Raw genomic sequence first — 24,498 nt, forward strand, 5'->3', positions numbered from 1 at the left:
TTTACAGAAAAAAAGTAAATCTGAAAACTCTTGATTCCTACCAACTGCCCTACTTAGTTATTATCACTGGTAAAACTCTGGAAAAGGATCTTTCCATTCACAATCTTTGTAACTTGTTTTTGCACTTGAAGTATATCATGAACATCTTCTCATGTTAACTAAAATCAATTTAATTCCAATGTTTCTATGTAGTACAGACTTACATATAATATATTATTTGATCAATTTCCCCTTAATTATCACTTTTGTTCCCTTCTTTAAATATCCAATAAGAGATGCTATAATAGGTAGAAATGCAAGTAAATATTAGTGTTTGCTGATTTTTGCTTTGGGGAAATAGATCCTCTACATGTAACTGGTACTTAAAATTATGATATATAAAATAGTTTTTATTTTTAAGATCTGTCTTCTGCTTTAGACTGCAAATAAATTTTTGAAAGATCCAGATATCTCTTCTCCTTTCCCTTTTCTCTATTTTACTGAAATAATCTTGTTTTGTAATTCTTACTCTCAGGGCTAAGGGTTTGGTAGAAAGTGAAAGCATCCTAAAGAATCCTGCTTTCTATAAAAAACCTAAAACCACTATAGAGATTATGTTAGACATCCTGGGGAGCAGCACCACAAGAAAGGGATGTCTGGCTGGAGAAAAATGCTTGTGGGTGCATTCAGTTAAATAAAACATAGTTGCTTTGAGGCAAGGTATCTAGAGAGAATATGGTAGAAGCATAGCACATTTAAGAAGTTTGAATGCTAACAAGTAACCCACATACCACATCTTCTTATTCTGTATTTTGCCTTTTTTCTTTTCGGGGGTTTTAGTCTAACCTGGTTTTAGTGGCTTCTACTTATGTAGTTCCCGATCATCCATTTCATCCTGCCACTTGAAGTGTGTCTTCTCTGTTACTCAATTTCTCTAGGATAGTTTGAGAGAGTTCCTGGACTTCAAGGGTCTGCTGTGGAAAAGGTGAAGATGCCAAATTTGTGTTATTTATAACTATATTTCTAGTTCCTAAAAGAATGTCTGGAACATGGCAGTCATTCAGTATTGATTAAATTGAATTTGAAAATAAAAATAAAGTACATACTAAACAAATATTGGGAACATATTTCTTCTTACTTGGGGGATACTGAAGAGAAATTATTGAATAGAAAACATTTGAGATAGAAGTACTCAGGGGTAGTATCTGGCAGAATCATGATACACATGATAATACAAAGACCTGGGCTACTGTTCAGCAGAACTTAAGAAGCCAAATAGGGAGACTAAAAACAAATTCTAAAATGACCATCACAAACTGATTTGGCTGTACTTATCTTATGCATTGCCATTTTCCTTGCTCAGTTTCAGTCTATACTATAGTTCATGACTTCTACTTACCCATTTCCTGACTATATAATGCCATTCCATTTGAAGTGTGTCTTTTTCTTCCTTACTCAATTTCTCTTGGATGATTGCAGTCTCCCTGTGTATGGCCCATGATCCCCACCTCTTCCTCTTAAGGCTAGCTCACTTATAGCTTTGGAATTCAGAGTACAGAGCTTTCAACAAATCAAGCTGGGTACATGGACTTAATGTTTTTGATTTGTTATTGTTGTTTTGGTACTGGTGATTGTACCCCAGGGACATGTAAACACTGAGCCACATCCCCAGCCCCACCCCTTTTTTTTTTAAGAGTCGGGGTCTCAATAAGATGCTTAGAGTCTCCTCAAGTTGCTGAGGCTGGCTTTGAAGTTGCCATCCTCTTGTCTTAGCCTCCTGAGCCACTAACTAGGATTACAGGTGTGCATCACCATGTATGGCCACATACTTAAAAAGAATTGTTTTCAGATTGAAAAAACAGGAAGGGCAAAGTCCAGGGGAAAAAGGCAAAAGGAAAAGTTATAGGATGTCACATAAAAAAAGTATCAGGAAGGAAAGAAGCCCCATATTCCACAATATAATATGTTCAATATCACCCATCCCTTATGTTCAGTCTCATTATATTAAGAATCAATATAAATAAAACCAAATGTTAGATATTGTATAATACCTTAAAATCTGCATTGAAAAAAAACAATATTATTTCTGAGAGATCATATAAAAAGTGATGAATAGAAAACATGACTTTATATTTTGATGCAAACTAGAAAACTGCATTTTTTTTGTTTTTTTTTTTTTTAAGAAAGGATGATAGAAAAATTTTGAGGGGGTGATCACCATTTCTAAAAAGCACCATGCTGGCTGAAGTTTCCCAAAATAGATGCTTTTTCTTTTTTTTTGTTTTAGGCTGTAATTCATCCCCAGTGTGCTCTACATTAGTATTTGGTTTGCAAACTTCTCAAACTTGGGAAAATTTTTTACAGGAAAGCAAAATTAAATTGAAGTTTAGTTAGGAAATCTATACAGGATTCCATTTCACGGTAGGTGAATCCAATCAACACTCAAAAATTAAGAAGTTGATTAGCTAATGTATGTCTTATCAAGGGCATATACTTCTCTTTTTCTTCAGTTGCTTCTCCTTTAGCTACTAAATTATTTCAATTTCTAACAGATAAGAACCAAATATAGAAATTTTCACAATAAAAAAGTAGATAAAGCTATGAAATCACACAATATAACAGATCAATATTGTATATCTTCAAATTGTTAAATCAGTGCTAAGTCAAAAATAATCATCATAAAAAATCCACACAAAAAACATATTTGAAATATTTTCTGTAAACACTGAAATTGTTTATTAAATAAAAATATTTTTGAGTTATTAATTTCATTGACCTACAACTGCTACCATGGAAATCCTAAAATATATGGTGGACATATTACTGTTGATAGCATTAACTGTGTCCTGGACCGCTGGAGAAAAACATATAAGGTAAAACAAAATTAATGTTTCAACTAATTCAAAGGGAAGAAGAATGAATTGCCATCCAAATGAACAAGTAGAACTTCATTCCCAAGTCTTCCAATTTAAACATTAAACCGAGCAAAGGAAGACTAACAGTTTGTTCAGTGATTTATTCCCACCCCTCTGTATATACTAAATTGTTTTCTGTAAACTGGTCAGAGTATTCTCTTTAGGGAATTATTTTAATAAATCCAATTAAAGTATATTCTATTCGCATCCTGAAAATTTAATTTCGCAAAAGTTTCTAACGTGACACTTATCAGAATTTTTTTTATTTATATATGACAGCGGAATGCATTACAATTCTTATTGCGCAAATAGAGCAAAATTTCTCATACTCTGGTTATACATATAATATATTCACACCAATTTGTGTCTTCATACTTGTACTTTGGATAATAATGATCATCACATTCCACCATCATTAATGACCGCATGACCCCACTCTTCCCCTTCAACCCCTCTGCCCTATCTAGAGTTCCTCTATTCCTCCCATGCTCCCTCTCCCTATCCCACTATGAATCAGCATCCTTAGCATTTGGTTTTATGGGATCGATTAACTTTGCTTAGCATAATATTCTCCAACTCCATCTATCTACCTGCAAATGCCATGATTTTATTCTATTTTATTGCTGAGTAATATTCCATTGTGTATATATGCCACAATTTTTTTAGCCATTCATCTATTGAAGGGCATCTAGGTTGGCTACAGGGTTTAGCTACTGTGAATTGTGCTGCTATAAACATTGATGTGGCTGTATCCCTATAGTATGCTGTTTTTAAGTCCTTTGTGTATAGAACCAAGGAGAAGGATAGCTGGGTCAAATGGTGGTTCCATTCCCAATTTTCCAAGAAATCTCCAAACTGCTTTCCATATTGGCTGCACCAATTTTCAGTTCCACCAGCAGTGTAAGAGTGTACCTTTTCCCCCATGTCCTCACCAACACTTATTTTTGTTTGTATGCATAATAGCTGCCATTCTAATTTTAAAGAGAACATGACCAAACTGAAACCTTCTTTGGAACTGCCACTTAGTATCTAAAGGAAATAAAGATTATAATACATTTTCCATTGAAAAATATTTTTATACATTTGTTTTTAAAAAGGCAGTAAAAATATGTTGGATTTCACATTGACACATCTTAAAATAAAATGAACTTTGTTTGAAAAGATTTCTCTATTTTTTATAATGTCATCTAAATACATCATTATTACATGATATCCGCTTAGACTCAATATGGAAATTTGTAACAGGAATAGAGTAAACAATTTATCAATCTTAGATGTGTTTTTTGCTAACTTACTCAACAAATCTTTATTAAACTCTAGCTCAAGGCTGGTTCTGTAGCTAACTCATAGTTTATATCCTAAATTCATTTGGTTCTATCTCATTTGGACACAGGGAAGCTAAATAGCTCCTGAAGAGCCATACTTCTTAGGCTTGTACTGATAATATAACATGAGGCATTCTGAATGGTGCATTTTGATCAATAAGTTTGGTCACTTCATTTTCAAAACTTAAATGTATTTACACAGATAATATATTATTTATTACTACTGGACTTATCTTAATTGTCTTAATTGTTGCTCTCTTTTTTTTCTATCACTACAACTACTCCATTTCAGGATCATGCCAACTCAGATAAGATAATCTGAGTCACTCCATATTGTATTCCTTGTCTTTGTTACGCTGTTTTCCAACTCATTCAAATTATTTTCAACACATACCAGTTCTAATTACTCATATTCTCCTGGCACTTCCAAGCTCAGCCTTTTACTAGTGGTGAAGCAAATTTGTCCAAAGAAAGCACTGTATTACATCTCACTGGGATCTGATGAGGTAAACACTGTTGAATGAACTCTGGGTACAAGCCTTCCCATCACTTTGGAACTGTGTACTAACTCCCTAATTTTGATAAACATTTGATTTCTGTTGTTTACTCTCACTTTTTAAAAATTTTTCTCCACTTCCCTAATAACACTGAAATTCCATTGGGAAATTCAGTACATTTCATGAAAATACTTCATTTCAGCTTCAATTAATGTCTGAAACCCTAATATTTTGTACCACTCATATTTTTAAGTAGAAATAACACCAGGAAAGATATATGGTATTTTATAATTCTAATATACACAATATTATTTTGAACAAAAAGACTGATCTTTAATAGATATTAAGGTGAATACTGATAGACCTTGATAATCAAGTGGCCCTGATTTCTACCTGTCTATATAATGTCACATTATACCCACTGTCTGGCAACTAACTTGGATGCTTCCTTTGGATGGCTTTACAGTAACTTAGCTGAGACTAAGTGCTCTCTTCCTTCTAAACTCAACTCCTTCAGGAACCACATTTCAAGATCCCAAATTACTGGGCAGTACATTTTCTAACCCTCAATTGGACCTAAGTACAAATTGTCCATTTCTTTCCAAACAAATCTACTATCACACTGCTCTATTAAAAGAGAACTATATCTATAAGACATTAATTTTTTTTAAAAAAAAGAACTATAAGTAACAGAAGGATCACTATGGTAGAAGGAAGGGAAAGGGGGAAAGGGAGAAGAGAGAGAAAGGGAAAGTACTGGTGATTGAATTAGAACAAATTATATTCCATGCTTTTATAATTATGTTAAAATGAAATCTATTGTTATGTATAACTAAAAAGAACCAATAAAAGTAATAAAAAAGAGAAGAACTAATGTTAAAAGTTTTTCTCCTGAAACCCAAACCCATATACCACTTAGCAGTATCTTCATCCAAACCTTCCTTCCCACAGGATACTGAAAGAATAATGGACATGTAACTACTGATCCTCTTGCCTGGGAGTTCCATTCTGTACCCAGTAATGCTTATTGATGTTTACCCAAGTTTGTACTACACACTATAAGATAAAATTTTCTTCCTGGTTTCTTTTTTATTCTGATTTTTAATACGTACCCCTGAAATAAGATAACATAATTCAAATGGGCACAGAGCCAAAATGTATTCATAGTATTTCAGTTATTTAAATGGCCATCTGCATATCAGATGTTGAGAAATAAAATTAACTGAAATTCAGAGGCTTTCCATCTCAGGGGAAATTTCAGGAGTGCAGTAGTGTGGGACATGTTGAGCTATCTCTTCTAAGGTAAAAGATAAGTTTCTACATCTGGCCCCTTCTATAACAAAGAAGCACAATTCCTAGTGGGATTCTTTCAGTTTTGTAGGTAACATATTGTTCATTTGAATGTGTTACTCTAGCTCATTTACCAAGTGGCTCAAAAAGCTACAATTTTTGAGTAAGGCCCAGAATAAGAGCTCTACAACAGGTTCAGACTGCTGTATAAGCTACTGTTCTACTTGCACCACATCATCTAGCAGGCACTGGTGCTTGAAGTTCAACTGATAGACAGGAATGCTGTTTGTAGTCTCTGATAGGCCCAAATAGGTGATCATAATATAGGTCTTTCAGATTTTGAAGCAAGGCCTAATGATGATCCACAGGTTAAGATCACTTTAAGAAACTGCTGTTGATCTGCTACTGGGATGTAGTAAAGACTAAAGGCTTAATCATGGGTTACTGAGTTCCCATGTAACCTAAACTGCCCCCTTAATGAACTAGGTGTTATCTGTCCTAAGTAGCCATAAAGTTGGTGTGCACAGCAAGACTCTGTATATGTATAAGTACTGTATATGTGATTTGTTGAGAAGGTCCTGAAGGCACAAGCAAGTTACATGAAGAAGTGTCCCAACTGCCCATGATTCCCCCCGTCCCCCTACACACACACACACACACACACACACACACACACACACACACACACACACACTCCCGCTATACTTCCTTCTCTCTCCTGGCCTGCACCTATAGCCTAATGGGGGATTCTCTATAATCAGCTTGGCACAGGAAGAGATAATTCAGGCCTGCAAGTATATCTGCTTTAAGAGGTACCATTTACTCATGGTGCCTTGGTTTCCTATTCATCTTTTTTTTTGTACCATGGTGTAATGGTCAATTTGAATTTTCAGTGTGACTGGATTAAGAAATACCAAGAATTAAGAGGATTATGGGTGTGTAAATGAGGGTGTGTCTAGGAATAATTGACACGTGGGACAGCCAACTGAAATGGAGATGCTCCCAAAGCATGGGTAGCACCGACCAATAGGATGATGGCGTGGATGGACTAAAAGCTGGAAGAACAAAGGAGCAGAGGCAGATGTAAGCTGGATTCTTCTTGAATGGGTACTTGATTGCTGCTGTGTGATCACCTAAGGATATCAGATTCTCGCTTCTTCAGTCTTCCAAAGCTGACTCTTGACTGTTTCTCCAGACGGTTTAGGTCTCAGATTAGGGTAGCACCGTTGATCCCTCTTGTTCCTGGGCTTCAGCCTCCTGGACTATGCTGCTACTGGTTCTCCCAGATCTCCAGCCTGCAGACAAACACTGTGGACTATCCAGCTTCTGACATAAGACCATCTAGTAAGTATGCCTTCTATAATTATATCTCCTGTTGATTCTATTCCTCTAGAGAACCCTAATACATAGGGATTGAACTCAGGTGTACTTAATCACTGAGTCACATCCTAAACCCTTTTTTTATATATTTTTAAATTTAGAGACAGGTCTCACTGAGTTGCTTAGTGCCTCAATAAGTTGCTGAGGCTGGCTTTGAACTCAAGACCTTCTTGCGTCAGCCTTCATAGCCCCTGGGATTATAGGCTTCTAACTCCGCAGAAGTATTGGGAAACTGACCAAGAGACCCAGGAACTAATACAAACTCTGCCTTAAGAAGCTGTGACTGTCTTCAAATCTTCTCTAAGATTTGTTCATAGGAAGAAAAGTGAACTCTGGATACAATGTTAATAGAGTAAAGACACTCCTCCATTAATAGATGATAATCAGTGTAGTGGCACTGCTATAATGAGAGTTCAGACTAAGGTGGTTTCCATTGTTGTGATCCAATACTTAGGAAGAAAGTGGAGTCCCAGCAGCCCACCAAAACTGTAGTTTTAGTTGCATGTACCAGGGGCAGATCTACCAGTTTAAAGTAGACATGCAACACTAAACAAGGAAATCATGTTAACTATGTCTGAAACATCCTGGCAAGTCTCTTTCAAAACAGCCAAGGACTTGCTTATTTGGCTCATATCTATGGTTTCTTTCATGAAATGTGTAATGACTGTTAATTTAATAGAAAGGTCCATGTTGAGGAAACCATGCATAACAGAAAATTTTGTAGCTTTTGGTTAAGTTTGACCTTTTTAGGCATACAGTTCTAATTAAAAGTCTTATTATCATGCTTCAGCAACACTGCTTTAATTTCATAATGTTATTTAAATAACAAAGAATGAATGACAAGACCATGCTGCAATCTACTGAGGAAATTTGCTACTTTGAGTAGTTCTCCAAAGGGTAGTCACAAGATTTTCTGATTACAGCAAAAGCTGAAAACTAGGCTGTCACATTTGTAAAGTGTCTCATGCTTGGGTTATTTTTTAACAGAAGTTCTGAGAAATGAAATTGGAGGGATGTAGGACTCACTTAAATTATCCCCACAACTAACTGTAGTAAAGCTACTGGGACTTTAAGGATTGATAAAGTGAAAAACTTAAGTGCTATTAAACTATGAAGGGATTATTCTGGAGGAGAATTCTTATAACACTTAAAAATGAGCTAAATGGTATCTACCTTCTATTCCAATAGGTACAGGCAGATAATCATGAATGATCTATCAAAAAGGAGATTCCACGAACTTCCTTACCTACCAATATCTGTGCAAACAACATTTTATTATATTCTTAGAGAACTTAAATACTCTGTTTTGGTCTTAAAATGAGGAAATTGACAAAAGTCACATTAAAGGTACATTTCAGTCCCATGATCCTATGAATTATGGTGTTTTAAAAATCTTGGAAAACCCTGAAGTCAGTTCTCTGATATTTGGTGCTTCATTCTCTATTCCTTAATATTCCCCTAGAAGAAAAGCACAAATTACGCTACAGACCTACTGGAAAAGAAGTCATGCTACCCTCTAGAACAAGGCTATGGTATAAAATATTTTGTCTATTCTTACATTTTAAAAAGTATTCTTTATTCATTATTAAGATGCTGACTTCTATTAGTGCTCCCTGCCTAGCTTCCATGTTCTAAGTCAGCATTCTTTCCACTTCCTTATCAAATATTTCATTAGTCAATATTTTTTTGTATTCTTATGTGTCTTGAGACAATGTTCCTTTAAAAGTTTCAGACCATATGTTTCAGACTATAGCTTTTGCTTCGCTGTGATCAAATTTCCCAAGAACAACAGGAAAAGTTTATTTGGGGCTCACAGTTCAGAGGTCTCAGTCCAGAAGGAAGACTCCATTGCTCTGGGCCCAAAATGAGGCAGTATGTTCATGGTGGAATGACCCAGTGTGTAATAAAGTTGCTCAGCTCCTGACAGGCTCAAGAAGGGGGAAGAGGCACCACAGGGAAGACACATGCTTCTAGGGCATATACCCAGTGATTTATCTCCTCCAGCCATGCCCAACCTGCTTATAGTTACCTCTCAGTCCTTCAAAAGAGGATGGACTAATCAGGTTACAGCTCTCATATTCTAATCATTTTACCTCTGAATATTCCTGAATTAATAGGAACTTAAACTTTTGGGCAAGACCTCATATCTAAACTATAACACCAACCAATCATATTTCTGCATTTTCTCTTCAAAAACATTCAACATTTATCAATATTGCCTATGTCTTTATTTGGCAGATCACTTTTTCCCATGTTTACAGTGCTTTCATATCATAATTGTGCTTATTTATTGGGCACAATTTCACCTAATATATGTTACTGCTTTTTCTTCCTTTCAAGAGTTAAAGTTTTCCATATAGAAATCAAATACTAAATATAGCTTATGTTCTCATTTTGAGTCTTAAAAATCAGAATGAAACTTTATGCTGCTATCTTCTGTACTAAATATTGTCTTTATGCTACCTTTCAAGTCTCTGTTAAGAAAATATCACTAGTACACCCCATACAAGAAGAATCACTATGCTACATAGTAAATAAATATATGTGATAAACATACCACACAAGCTACTTATGTGTGAGAAACTATTTAACTTTCAGGGATTTTTTTACATCAATTATTTTATCTGCATTTTACTACTACTACAAGGTATACATATCAATAATTCTTATTTCTTATTTACAAATGGGAAAACCAAAGGTAACATTAGAAAAGGCAAGATAATGTGGTAATAAACAATTTTAGGGTCTAAAGCCAGAGTTTTTAAAATGTCAAGTCTTTTGTTATTTTGTTTTTTTCTTTTTGTTCTGTTTGTTTCTACTTTTAGTTTCACAAAATTTCCCAATCCCTTCCACAGTTCGTGGAGTTTTAACAAGTTTGTGAATTTTCATAGACCAATATGATCTCAGATATACCTTTACTCTTTTCTGCTTCTATTAGATGTTGCTTTTAAAATTTAATAAAATGAAAGAAAAACCCTTAGGCATCTTCGAGTAATCTCTAAATACTTAAAGAGTTTGGAATATACAAACTCTTTTGCTAGAAGATATCTTTAAAAATTCTAATTTGACCACCTGAAGTCCAGGTCTTTTCTTCTTCCTTCATCTTAATTCCTGGCAGAACAAGAGCCCAACAGTATTTTTGTTGCTTCTTTGCCCTTCTCTGGTGCTCTCCAAGTTTTCTGCCCAAAAAGTAGTAATTTATTCATTGCTTTTATCTTTTTGTGGAGGGAAGAGAATGAGCTTTTTGTCTGCCATCTTGCTGATATCCTTTTGTTTGTTTTGTTAAATAAATGGGAACCTTGGATATATAGTTTACTCATTTCTAGTATTGAAATATAAATGGTGTTCTGTATAATTTTTATAATAAACATTTATACTATTTGGGGTAGGTTAATAACCATAACAAAAATACTCTAAAATATAGTATGAGTAAAATACATCAGAAATTTATCTGTCTTTTAGAAGTATTAGACAAGTGAACGGTGGGACTGACCTTCCCAGTACAAGGTGCAGTCTTCAGGTTCCCAAAAAGAATAGTATGTGCTTATCAATGAGCAGTTTTGTTTCATGTTCAGGCATATAAGGGCAGTGCACCACTTTTGCTCACTTTCCATTTCCTGGTACTCAGTTACATAACTATGACAATTTGACAGGAAAGCCTGACAAATGTCTACCCAAGATGAAAACAAGAATTTTGGTAGGCAACAACTGGTCTTTACAATAACATAGCTAAATCTGAATTCTGAGGTCAATTTGTAATACCTCTTTTTAGTCATGAGACAAACTTAAATAAAAAAACACTTATTTTCCAAATTCTTGAATTTTCATTGGATATCAAACTTGTAGCAATTCCAGATTCCAGAATTAGATTTCCATTTTGCTTTCCCTACTCACAGGAGTAGTTGCTTTATATAATCTGCAACTTTCCTATCTGAATAATTAATACATGCCACTGTGCAAAAAGTAATCAATAATGTAGCTCTTTGAGAGCATCCTTTTTAGATGTAATCATCTTCTAGTATAAACTATAGATTCATACTGAATTGGTTCTATTTAGAATGCATGATAGTCATATTTATTATTATGGCCTGCAATGTGATAACAACTACTTGTTAATAATTTTAATATACCCATTCCCATTTTTATATTTCTATGAGGATCTGCCTTCCCCGTGCATATTCTTAGTGCTAAACAGAATAAAACTCTAGAATTTAACCTTATAAATTACAGGATACTCTGCTAGTAAAATAAATCTCAACAAGTTAGGAAAGAATATGTTCTTCTTTCCCTGACAGATGCAGAAATGCAGATTCAATTTGCTCATGTGGTGCATTAAGAACTTATAAAACAGTATCAATCTTACTTTATTGTTCAGGATAAGGGAAATGTATAATCCTTTTATTTTCTATTATTAAACCTGTCCTTGGAAGTGTTATTTGAACAAAGGCTTCTTATGACATCAGGGTGACAGAGAACACTGCAATGCACCATGAAAGTAAGCTTTGACCTCTAAAATGACTATAAAACAAGTTAAGTGTCTTAGCATATAAAACTTTGTTTTCCCAGTAATAATATTTAAACTTTCTTTTGGAAAAGTACTAAATAAATACTTCTAAGATTTGCCAAATAACAAAAAGATCACTTAAACTTTCCTATTCTCTCTCATGGATGGGCATAAAGTGAGACTCATGATGGTTAGATTGTTTTAGACAAATAAAAGTCTACGAATATATCTTATTGAAAATATATGTTTTTTACAACATCTAGAGGAATGGCTCTGTTTGTATCCTCCACTAATATTGGCCACATTCAGTCTACCCACTAAACAATAAAATAAACATAAAAATGTATACTGAGTACACAACAATCCATCCTACATTTATAATATTCTGTAAATTTGTTGTAATTCTGAATGCCTATAAAACAAATTGCAGCTTTGTATTAAATGCCCTAAACAACAGAGTCAAGCCTCAACTCATTCTTCCTTTACACTTCATGCATAATTTCATAATTGTAATACATGTTTCATAAATTCTGAACTCCATTTCTTTGGCTGTTCTCTCTGCCTACAATGCAGTTTCTTAATTCTTCTGTGTTTTCTGTACTATAATGGCTACTAAAATGCCAATACCTTTCAAATACCACCCTTTTTAAAACCAAAACTGAAGTAATCCTTTTCTTCTCTGAATCTTTATAGTACTTTAGGAGAAACTCTCAAAAAGAACCTATTGTACATTATAATTTTAATACTTATGCTACCATATCATACTTATCTTGAAATCATGGTTCATGCATGCATCTTTTTAAATCCTCTTTAATTTCTAGCAACATATCTTTCCCAAAATAAGAACTTCATAAAATGCTAAAAAATATTATTTAATTTCAAAATATTACCTGTTTTGCATCAGGATGGTTTGCCAAAGTTAGAAAGATATCATATTGTAAATAAAGAGATTATAGTCTCATAGGAGTCACCTGAAGCAAAATATTACACATACCACTGATTGGTTTTCAGGTAGGCTTTATGGAGACTAGAACTAGACCTATGTAAGAGACATTGAGGCAGTTAAGTGGTGCTGCATTGTTACAGTTTATTAACTGAGAACTTTAAAGGCCTTGAAGACTATTTGAGAGAAAGTCTCAGAATTTTTTCACAGTGGGGGTACAAACAAGATTTTGTTTCATTTTATCAGAATTAGTATAAGAGAGAATGAGTGATTTATTCTTAGCTCAAGATTTATAGTTGGCTGCTCCTGCTAGAGCAGGAAATTTAAGAGAGACATAATTGAGAAGAAGAGACATAATTGAGAAGAAGCAAATGAACTATAAGCCTCTAATATGTGGATGCAGAGCTTAATTGATGACATTACTGTTCCTTTCTACTGTCTATCTCATTTTACCTATGTATGGATAGACAAAAGAATTAAAAAGGAATTAACACCTATTAATATTTACCAATAGCCTACACTCTGTTAAGTGATTTCCATAAATTATTTTATTCCACTGTAACAAAAACTTATGATATAGGTAGAATAATTATTCCCTTTCAAGTTTTGAGGAGACTATAGTTTGGAAACAAAAATGTAGATATCAAGTTAATAGATAAGCCATGGTTCACATTTCAGTCCATTCATCTCAAGTCAATGACCTCTTCACTGTAAGATCCTGAATAAACTAAAAAATATTCTAAATATTGACATTTTCAGTTTAACTTTTTTTTTCTAATTTGTGACATTCCTTAATTGGGAAACTCTCATTATCCAACTAAAGCTCTAAATTATCTAACTAAAGCTCTAAAACTGAATAATTACATAATAAAGGCATAATCCTAGGTCACAAAGTAAATAGAACTTTCTCAAATACTTTCCCCTTTGAGGAAGCATGATAAAGTTAAAGCAAATATAGCCTGAAGAGGCTTATAAGCCTTGCCGCAGTCAGATTCAATGAAATTTAAAGAAAGCCAGGAGATGTGGATAAATTCTCAAACTGGGGCAGCTGAAAGAAGGCCAGAATTCCTAATCATCTCAGTATATTAGAGTTTTGAAATGAGAGGGTCACCTACTGAGACCCTCTTCAAGTATATTTTCCCCCAACTTCTGATCTTGCTTTGTATATGAGATGTTTGTGAATAAACCTTTGAACCTACACAGTTTTCAGCAGAACAGAAAAGGAACTGATTAGAAATTCAAATTTCAGAAACATTCAACATTGCAAAAGAGATTTCTTCCCAAAATACTCTGCAGAGGCTTCCAGTGAGTCTTATGATATACATCACAAAGGGTATGTGAACTGGCATCCACACTAGGATGGATTAAAAACACTCAGAATGGCTGGACAAAAAAGCATGAGTAAAGAGAAAAATTATACATCAATTCTCAATTATTCAGTGTCCCTGTATGCATTCAGTGACCTTTATTGAATCTTCCATCTTATTAATCTTTTACATATCGAGCAGAAGGTGGAAAGGGTCACTTTGTCAATGTCTTTTATTGAAGTTCCACTTTTCCAGAGTATTGTACTGAACATTTTAAGAATACATGAGTATAACAACTATCTTCTACCATATCTAAAATATCTTTCAATGTTATGGGAAAAAAATGAGGTTTTTGAATATATACAAAATATATACAGAAATGTGCTCATTACTATGGTCAGTGCCCTTTGGTATAGCACACATATGAGTAATCATCAGTATGAAATGTACTATAGAAGGCACATCAGTCTTATGCTCCACAAATACAGAACTAGCCACTTTGGCTATGCACGTGTTATTTAAATAATGCATACCCCTTATTTAAATAATGCATTTGGCTCTCTTTCTTTTCCCAATACTGTAAATTTCAAGAATGAGGAGATCATTCTTTCCACCTATGACTGTATAATTAATGGTTTATATTACAAGTAGTGCTCAATAATTACAATAATTATTTTTAGATGTGTTTTAGTCAGCTTTTTTTTTTTTTTTTTTTTTTTTTTTTGCTGCTGTGACTAAAAGATCTGACCAGAAAAATCATAGAGGAAGAAAAGTTTATTTGTGAGCTCAGAGTTTCAGAGGTCTCAATCCATGGACAGCAGGCTCCATTCTCCAGGGGCTCCAAGTGAGGTGAACATCATGGTGGAAGATATAGTGTGGCAGAGGGAAGGAGCTCACATGATGATCAGAAAACAGAGAGACTCTACTTGCTAGATACAAATATATACCTCAAAGCCATGCCCACAATTCCCACCTCCTCCAGCCACACCCTACCACTTCAGTTACCACTCAATTAATACCTATCACTGATTGGATTAGGGCTCTAACTACCCAATCATTTCTCCTCTGAATCTTCTTGCCTTGTCTCACATATGAGCTTTTGGGACACACTTCACATCCAAACCATAACAAGGTGCATGACTTAACAAAGTAATAAAATGTTTTACAGTTATTCTGGTATGATCACATTCACTTTTTCCCCCTTTAAAAATAAAGCCTTAAAAAATGCTACCTCTTGCCTGACAAGTGACAGAATTTCTTGCATAATTGAGATTATCAAGTGACCACTTCTGACAGAAAAATTTATAAAATATAGAAACAACTGATAGAATAACTTTCTTATCCACCCTTATTCATAAAGCCTCTTTTGTGGTACCACCTCATCCTTTCTTTCTACAGATATGTATTAAACACCTGTGCTAAGGGCTGGAGATGAAGCAGCAAACTAACACACTGTTTTTAGGAAGCTGTTAATTTAGACATAGGGATATCAGTATAAGAGATAAGCAAAAATTACAAACCATGATCAAATGTTAATCAGAGTAGTGACAGTAAAACCTGATGTAATCTCAAGTACAGATTGGATGATAAGAGCCATATTCTATACCTTTCAATAACTGTCCTCATTCCAATAAGAAATTGCACCGATTCTGTAGAAATGATATGCTAAGAAATCAGACTGAAGTAAGAAAACCCTCCATCTAACCTGGTATTGTTCTTTCTGCTAAGATATTATAGTAGCTAAACAGTATATCTCAAAAAAAGTCATATATTCTAAGAGTGAAAAATGTACATTTGATATTGTATTATCGAAATCCACCAAAATGACTACAGTTAAAGCCTGTAAATCTAAATTTTAACATATCCTTGTACTGGATTTTATGTATATTAACAATAGATCCACTGCCTTATGTTGACTTTGCTTTTATAAAAACCACCTCTTGAGTTTTACAAGTTAAGTTTTTCTGCTCTCAACTCAAACACACATTGTCAGGTAATTATTTATAACAAGGTATCATATAAATTCAATAAGAAAACATGAGGTAAGAGCCATAAGAGGCACTTTTAAGGATGTACCAAGGAGAATTTCATCACTCTCATCAAAGAAAATACTGTTAGATAGCATAGATAATCCCTTCCAATTGAAATTGCTTTTTCAAAAGAAAACATGAATTATATGTGGCAGCAACATTCTTTGAAGTTTTCATTGAATCCCAACAGATCTTAAATATATTTGACTATGTGTCCCTAAATATATAACACAATAAGCAGAAAAGGGCTACCAAATAGTGTGTTTAGTGATAAAAAAAAAAAGAAACTAGAGTTAGAATATTATAGAACTCTATCATTTACTTTTTTACATTAAGTAGATCACTTACTCCTTTGATCATCAAGTTTAAAATTTCAATATGTAGATGAAAACACCCATACTATGTTGTTTTGTTTTGTTTTTTGTTGGGGGTGGGAGATTACTAGGGATTAAATTCAGGGCTCATCGACCTCTGAGCCACATCCCCAGCCCTATTTTGTATTTTATTTAGAAACAGGGTCTCAATGAGTTGCTTAATGCTTCGCTTTTGCTGAGGCTATATCTGAACTTATGATCCTCTTGCCTCAGCCTCCTGAACCACTGGGATAATAGGCATGAGCCACTATACACAGCACCATACCATGTTTTTAGAAAACAGTTTACACTGTTTTAGAAATAGTATAAACTCCTATGTGTTAATTCAAATTTGTAAATTAAATAAACATTGTCACAAATATTTATTATCAATGTCAAGCACTCAGGATTATGAATGGAATATTAAGGAGTCTTTTGTTGACTACATAAACTAAGACTAGCAAAGTGAAATCACATATCTCTTACATTGCCAAAATAGCTACCAAGTGCTTCATATACTTTAAGTATTCAGTTAATTCAATTGATTTTAATGGAAAACATGGGAACTTCTGTTTCCTGAGGAAAGGTCACTAATATGAACTGAATCGCTTCCACAAAACCAATAAGGTCTATGCTTCAAAAGGGACAAAGTACAACTGAAAGAACCCAAAATAAAACATAAAAACTATGAGAAAACTTTAGGCAGACAAAAGATAATAAAGATAGAATAAAGGTGGATAAAGTTTACAAGGCAAAGATTAGAGGAGAAGTATCTATTTGTGCATTTTTCTCTCCCTCACATATGTAGATGAATGCTTCTTCATCTATTGTCACAGGTAGGAAAGTAACAGCATCATGTCAAATTGGCACAAAAGTAGAAAAATTAACTTGATTTTAAAAAATCATTAAGCAAATTGAAATTTCAATTAAAAAGCTGCCTTCCCATATTCCAAAGCACTACAAAGACCTAGATGTTTTACAAGTATATCAATTTTTCAAGGAACAGATATTTACTCACATAAATTCTTTTTTTTTATTGGTTGTTCAAAACATTACAAAGCTCATGACATATCATCTTTCATACATTTGATTCAAGTGAGGTATGAACTCCCATTTTTACCCCAAATACAAATTGCAGAATCACATCAGTTACACATTCACATTTTTACATAATTCCATATTAGTGACTGTTGTATTCTGCTGCCTTTCCTATCCCCTACTATCCCACCTCCCCTCCCCTCCCATCTTCCCTCTCTACCTCAGCTGCTGTTGTTCAGTTCTCTCCCTTGTTTTCTTTCCCCCTTTCCCCTCACAACCACTTGTATGTGATTTTGTATAACATTGAGGGTTTCCTTCCATTTCCATGCAATTTCCCTTCTCTCTCACTTTCCCTCCCACCACTCGTCTCTGTTTAATGTTAATCTTTTCCTCATGCTCTTCCTCCCTGCTTAGTTCTTAGTTGCTCTCCTTAAATCAAAGAAGACACTTGGCATTTGTTTTTTAAGGACTGGCTAGCTTCACTTAGCATAATCTGCTCTAATGCCATCCATTTCCCTGCAAATTCCATGATTTTGTCATTTTTTAGTGCTGCATAATACTCCATTGTGTATAAATGCCACATTTTTTTTAATCCATTCATCTATTGAAGGGCATCTAGGTTGGTTCCACAGTCTAGCTATTGTGGATGAAAGTTGGTGGGTAGGGGAAGTTAAATGCTCTTAAAAAGAAAGAAGGGGAGAGAGAGAGAGATAGATTAGAGGAGAATGAAAAGAACAATAAAACTTGAAACGGGAAAGACAGAAAGAAGGAAAAAGGGAGAAAAGAAGAGAGAGAGAAGAAAAAAAAATTGAAGTCTTAGAGATCCATTTTCTTCTCTTCCAGTAGGCAGAGCTGGGCCTTCCGAGCTGAGCTTCTGCCCTCTATGTGCCAATAGCAATCCCTGTAAGGCGGTTCCTAGGAGTCTCTCAATCTTGTCAGTCCAGAGCCCTTTCACTTCTCCAGCCCCTCCCCGCTTCCTCCTGTCAGCCAGCCAGGCAGGTCCTGTTCACCAGAAGCGGTTCCCCAAAGATCTATTTACACTTGCAGCCCCACCGCGTGTCCCAATTAAGCCCCAGTGCTGTGGTAAACTGGCGGCTAAGACCTTGGGAGTTGCTGCTGGTGATGTGGGGGGTTGGGGATCGGGAATCCCCTCTGCTTCCCTACAGACACACCCCCGGAGGGATCCCTGAAGTTTCCTGGCTGCTTGTATCTGGATGGGGTGGGAGTCACACACCTGCTAAAGTGGATTCCGGTGGGAAGGAATTCTGTTGGCCCATCTCTGGTGACATCACCTCTCTGCTATGGTGGGCCCCAGGCTCCTTGCTGGAGTGAACGAAGAAAGGGGTGGGACTGGTCCAACCCCGGTTGGCCTCAGCTCCCAGCTCGCTATTTTCATGAAGGCTTGGCTAGAGACCTCTTCCTGCCAAGCTGCCTCTTGGGGCTAGCTGCCCAGTCACGGTGGCTAGGGGCAGGCAGCTGCGCTGCATTGCACGGACAGCGGCTGGCGGGTCTGGACCTCTGTGTCTCATGGCAGGGATTCACTCGACTGGGGCAAACTGTCACCTCCAAAAATCCTAGTAACTCCTGGCAGGTCTCTCTTCAGTGGGATTTTGCTAGGAGATTCTCATCAGGTAGAATCTAAGCGTATCTATGCGTCTCTCTGACCCCATCACTGAGGGGGTACTGAAAGCTCTGCCTCTCCGCCCGCCGCCATGTTGGATCTTCCCACATAAATTCTTAACAGAAAAACAAACTTTCTACTCAACTTATTTCATGGGTCTAGTAAACCCAGATTCTGAAACTGAATAAAGAAAGTGTTCATAGATGCAGACATAAATTATTAGATAACTAAATACACCAGTAAGTTAAAAATAACAGTTGAGGGCTGGGATTGTGGCTCAGCGGTAGAGTGCTCGCCGCCTAGCATGTGCAGGGCCCTGGGTTCAAGCCTCAACACCACATAAAAAAATAAATGAATGGAATAAAGGCATTGTGTCCAACTACAACTAAAAAAATTTAAAAAAATAATAGTTGAGAGAAAGAGTTAGTTCTTCAAGAAGATGAAACAATTCTAAATGTTTGTAAATCTCACAAAAAATTTAAACTATATTGTCAAAGGCAATGAAGGGAAAAACTGACAAATGTATAATTATATTTGGAAACATCAACATTCCTCTTTAGTAACCTAGGGAAAAGTTAAGCAGGAAATCCCAAAGAATGCAAATAACTAGAGCAGCACTATGAACTACTGTGACCTAATTGATATTCATAAAATAAGTCACCAACACTAGCATAATACATACTTTTCATAAGTATACATGAAGAATTAAAATATACAGCATATCCAGGGCTATATTTTAAAATTTAATAAATTTTGAATCATATAAAAAAGTATTTTCACACCATAATAGAATTAAACTACAAACCAATAACAGATATTCTCAAGCTCCTTCCATTTACCTCAAAAATGCCATGATTTCATTCTTCTTTCAAGCTAAGTAATATTCCATTGTATATATGTACCACATTTTCATTGTTCATTCATCTGTTGAAGGGCATCTAGGTTAGTTCCATAATTTAGTTATTGTGAAGTAAGCTGCTATAAACATCGATGTGATTGTATCACTGTAGTATGCTGATTTTAAGTCCTTTGGGTACAAACTGAGGAGTGGGAAGCTGGGTCAAATGGTGGTTCCATTCCAACTCTTCTGAGGAACTTTCATTCGGCTTTCCACACTTTGTACCAATTTGGAGTCCCACCAGCAATGTATGAGTGTACCTTTTCCACCACATCCTCTCCAAAATTCAACTATTGCTTGTATTCTTTATAATTGTCATTCTCACTGGAGATGGAATCTCAGTGTAGTTTTTATTTGCATTACTCTAATTGCTAGATATGTTGAAAATTTTTCATATAATTGTTGATCGATTGTATTTCTTCCATGAAGTATCTGTTCAGTTCTTTAGCCTGTTTATCAATTGGGTTATTTGTTTTTATGGTGTTGTTTTTTGAGTTCTTTATGTATCATGGAGATTAATGCTTTGAGGTGCATGTGGTAAACATTTTCTCCCATTCTGATCTCTCTTCATAATAATGCTTTTTTTCCTTTGCTGTGAAGCATTCCATTTATTGATTCTTGATTATACTTTGTGTACATTAGGAGTCTTGTTAAAAAAGTTGGGGCCTAATCCCATGTGATGAAGATTTCGGCCTACTTTTTCTTCTATTAGGCTCAGCATCTCTGTTCTAGTGAATAAGTCCTTGATCCACTTTGAGTTAAGTTTTGCACAGGGTTAGAGATAGGGGTTTAGTTTGGTTTTGCTACACATGGATTTTCAGTTTCAGGAGGCTCTTTTCTTCAATGCATGTCTTTGAAGCCTTAGTCTAGAAAGAGATAACTATTTATTTGAGTTTGTCTTTGTGTCTTCTATTTTGTACCATTGGTATACATGTCTATTTTGGTGCCAATACCATGCCATTACTGTTACTATGGCTCTGTACTATAATTTAATATCTGGTATTCTCATGCCTCCTGTTTCACTTTCCTTGCTTTGGCTATTATGGGTCTCATATTGTTCAAAATGCAATTCATGATAGCTTTTTCTATTTCTTAGACAAATGTCATTAGAATTTAACAGGAATTGCATTAAATCTGTATAACGCTTTTGGTAGTATGGCCATTTTGAGAATGTTAATTCTGCTTATCCAAGAACATGGGAGATCTTTACATCTTTTAAGCTATTCTTCAATTTCTTTCTTTTCTGTTCTGTAATTTTCATTGTAGAGGCCTTTCACCTCATTTTTCAGATTGATTCACAAATATTTAATTTTTTGAGGCTATTATGAATGAAGTAGTTTTCCTAATTTCTCTTTCAGTGGATTCATCACTGATGTATAGGAAGGCATTTGAGTTATGGGTGTTAATTGTATATCCTGCTACTTTGCTGAATTCATTTATTAGCTCTAGAAGTTTTCTGGTGGAATTTTTTGGGTCTCCTAAATATAAAATCATGTTGTAGGCAAATAGTGATTGCTTGAGTTTTTCTTTTCCTACTCTCATCTCTTTAAATTATTTCTTCTAATTGCTCTGGCTAGAGTTTCAAAGATGTTTTTGAATAAAAGTCATGAAAGACAGCATACTTGTCTTGTTCCATTTCTTATAGGGAATGATTTCAATTTTTCTATATTAAGAATGATGCTGGACTTGGTTTAACATAGATAGCTTTTATAATGTTGAGGTATCTTCCTACCATCACTACTTTTTCAAAAGTGTTTGAACACAAAGGGGTGTTGTATTTTGTCATATGCTTTTTCTGCATCTCTTGAGAGAATCATGTTTCTTATCTTTAGGTCTACTCAGGTGATAAATTTTCTTTTTATTTTCTTTTTTTTTCTTTATTGGTTGTTCACAACATTACAAAGCTCTTGACATATCATATTTCATACATTAGATTCAAGTGGGTTATGAATTCCCAATTTTTACCCCAAATGCAGATTGCAGAATCACGTCAGTTACACATCCACAATTTTACATAATGCCCTATTTGTAACTATTGTATTCTGATACCTTTCCTATCCTCTACTACCCCCCTCCCCATCCCTCCCATCTTCTCTCTCTACCCCATCTACTGTAATTCATTTCTCTCCTTGTTTATTTTCCCATTCCCCTCACAACCTCTTATATGTAATTTTGTATAGCAATGAGGGTCTCCCTTCATTTCCATGCAATTTCCCTTTTCTCTCCCTTTCCCTCCCATCTCATGTCTCTGTTTAATGTTTATCTTTTCTTCCTGCTCTTCCTCCCTTCTCTGTTCATAGTTGCTCTCACTATATCAAAGAAGACATTTGGTATTTGTTTTTTAGGGATTGGCTAGCTTCATTAAGCATAATCTGCTCTAGTGCCATCCATTTCCCTGCAAATTCCATGATTTTGTCATGTTTTAGTGCTGTGTAATACTCCATGGTGTATAAATGCCACATTTTTTTTATCCATTCATCTATTGAAGGGCATCTAGGTTGGTTCCACAGTCTAGCAATTGTGAATTGTGCTGCTCTGAACATCGATGTGGCAGTATCCCTGTAGTATGCTCTTTTAAGGTGTTCAGGGAATAGTCTGAGAAGGGCGATAGCTGGGTCAAATGATGGTTCCATTCCCAGCTTTCCCAGGAATCTCCATACTGCTTTCCATATTGGCTGCACCAATTTGCAGTCCTACCAGCAATGTACAAGTGTACACTTTTCTCCACATCCTCGCCAGCACTTGTTGTTGTTTGACTTCATAGTGGCTGCCAATCTTACTGGAGTGAGATGGTATCTTAGGGTGGTTTTGATTTGCATTTCTCTGACTGCTAGAGATGGTGAGCATTTTTTCATGTACTTGTTGATTGATTGTATATCCTCCTCTGAGAAGTGTCTGTTCAGGTCCTTGGCCCATTTCTTGATTGGGTTATTTGTTATCTTATTTTTTGAGTTCTTTGTATACTCTGGATATTAGGGCTCTATCTGAAGTGTGAGGAGTAAAAATTTGTTCCCATGATGTAGGCTCCCTATTTACTTCTCTTATTGTTTCTCTTGCTGAGAAAAAAACTTTTTAGTTTAAGAAACTCCCATTTGTTGATTCTTGCTATTAACTCTTGTGCTATGAGTGTCCTATTAAGGAATTTGGAGCCCAACCCCACAATATGTAGATCGGAGCCAACTTTTTCTTCTGTCAGACACAGAGTCTCTGATTTGATATCAAGCTCCTTGATCCATTTTGAGTTAACTTTTGTGCATGGCAAGAGAAAGGGATTCAGTTTCATTTTGTTGCATATAGATTTCCAGTTTTCCCAACACCATTTGTTGAAGATGCTATCCTTCCTCCATTGCATGCTTTTAGCCCCCTTATCAAATATAAGATAGTTGTAACTTTGTGTATTAGTCTCTGTGTCCTCTATTCTGTACCACTGGTCCACCCGCCTGTTTTGGTACCAGAACCATGCTGTTTTTGTCACTATTGCTCTGTAATATAGTTTGAAATCTGGTATCAATATACCGCCTGATTCACACTTCTGGCTTACAATTGCTTTTGCTATTCTGGGTCTTTTATTTTTCCATATGAATTTCATAATTGCTTTATCTATTTCTACAAGAAATGCCGTTGGGATTTTGATTGGCATTGCATTAAACCTATAGAGAAGTTTTGGTAATATCGCCATTTTGATAATGTTAGTTCTGCCTATCCATTAACAGGGTATATTTTTCCATCTTCTATGATCTTCTTCTATTTCTCTCTTTAGGGTTCTGTAGTTTTCATTGTATAAATCTTTCACCTCTTTTTTTAGGTTGATTCCCAAGTATTTTTTTTTTTTGAGGATATTGTGAATGGAGTGTTTTTCCTCATTTCTGTTTCAGAAGTTTTGTCACTGATATACAGAAATGCCTTTGATTTATGCGTGTTGATTTTATATCCTGCCACTTTGCTGAATTCATTTATTAGTTCTAGCAGTTTCTTTGTAGACCCTTTTGGGTCTTCTAGGTATAGAATCATGTCACCCACAAATAGTGATAATTTAAGTTCTTTTTTTCCTATTTTTATGCCTTTAATTTCTTTTGTCTGTCTAATTGCTCTGGCCAGTGTTTCGAGAACTATATTGAATAGAAGTGGTGATAGAGGGCATCCCTGTCTTGTTCCAGATTATAGAAGGAATGCCTTCAATTTTTCTCCATTCAGAATGATGCTAGCCTGAGGCTTAGCATAGACAGCTTTTACAATGTCAAGGTAAGTTCCTGTTATCCCTAGTTTTTCTAATGTTTTGAACATAAAGGGATGCTACACTTTGTTAAATGCTTTTTCTGCGTCTATGGAGACGATCATATGGTTCTTATCTTTAAGTCTATTGATGTGGTGAATAACATTTATTGATTTCCGTATATTGAACCAGCCTTGCATCCCAG

The 24,498-nt window shown here is 35.2% G+C and overlaps 1 protein-coding gene across 3 annotated transcripts in view; it reads right to left on the reverse strand.

Moving 5' to 3' along the window:
- The window catches only part of Cox7b2 (cytochrome c oxidase subunit 7B2), a 138,740-nt gene that overhangs the window by 44,709 nt on the left and 69,533 nt on the right, over positions 1–24,498 (reverse strand). Inside the window, exon 4 of one of the 3 annotated variants that reach the window (XM_040292476.2) lies at positions 826–950. The exons of 1 other annotated variant lie outside the window; for it this stretch is intronic. The gene's annotated coding sequence lies outside the window, so the exon portion shown is untranslated. Of the gene's footprint in view, positions 1–825; positions 954–24,498 lie in introns of all 3 variants that reach the window. One more of the 3 variants, XM_040292475.2, reaches the window with a different exon arrangement.

The sequence above is a fragment of the Ictidomys tridecemlineatus genome, chromosome 9 (genome assembly GCF_052094955.1).
Source record: "Ictidomys tridecemlineatus isolate mIctTri1 chromosome 9, mIctTri1.hap1, whole genome shotgun sequence".
Taxonomy (NCBI): Eukaryota; Metazoa; Chordata; class Mammalia; order Rodentia; family Sciuridae; genus Ictidomys; species Ictidomys tridecemlineatus.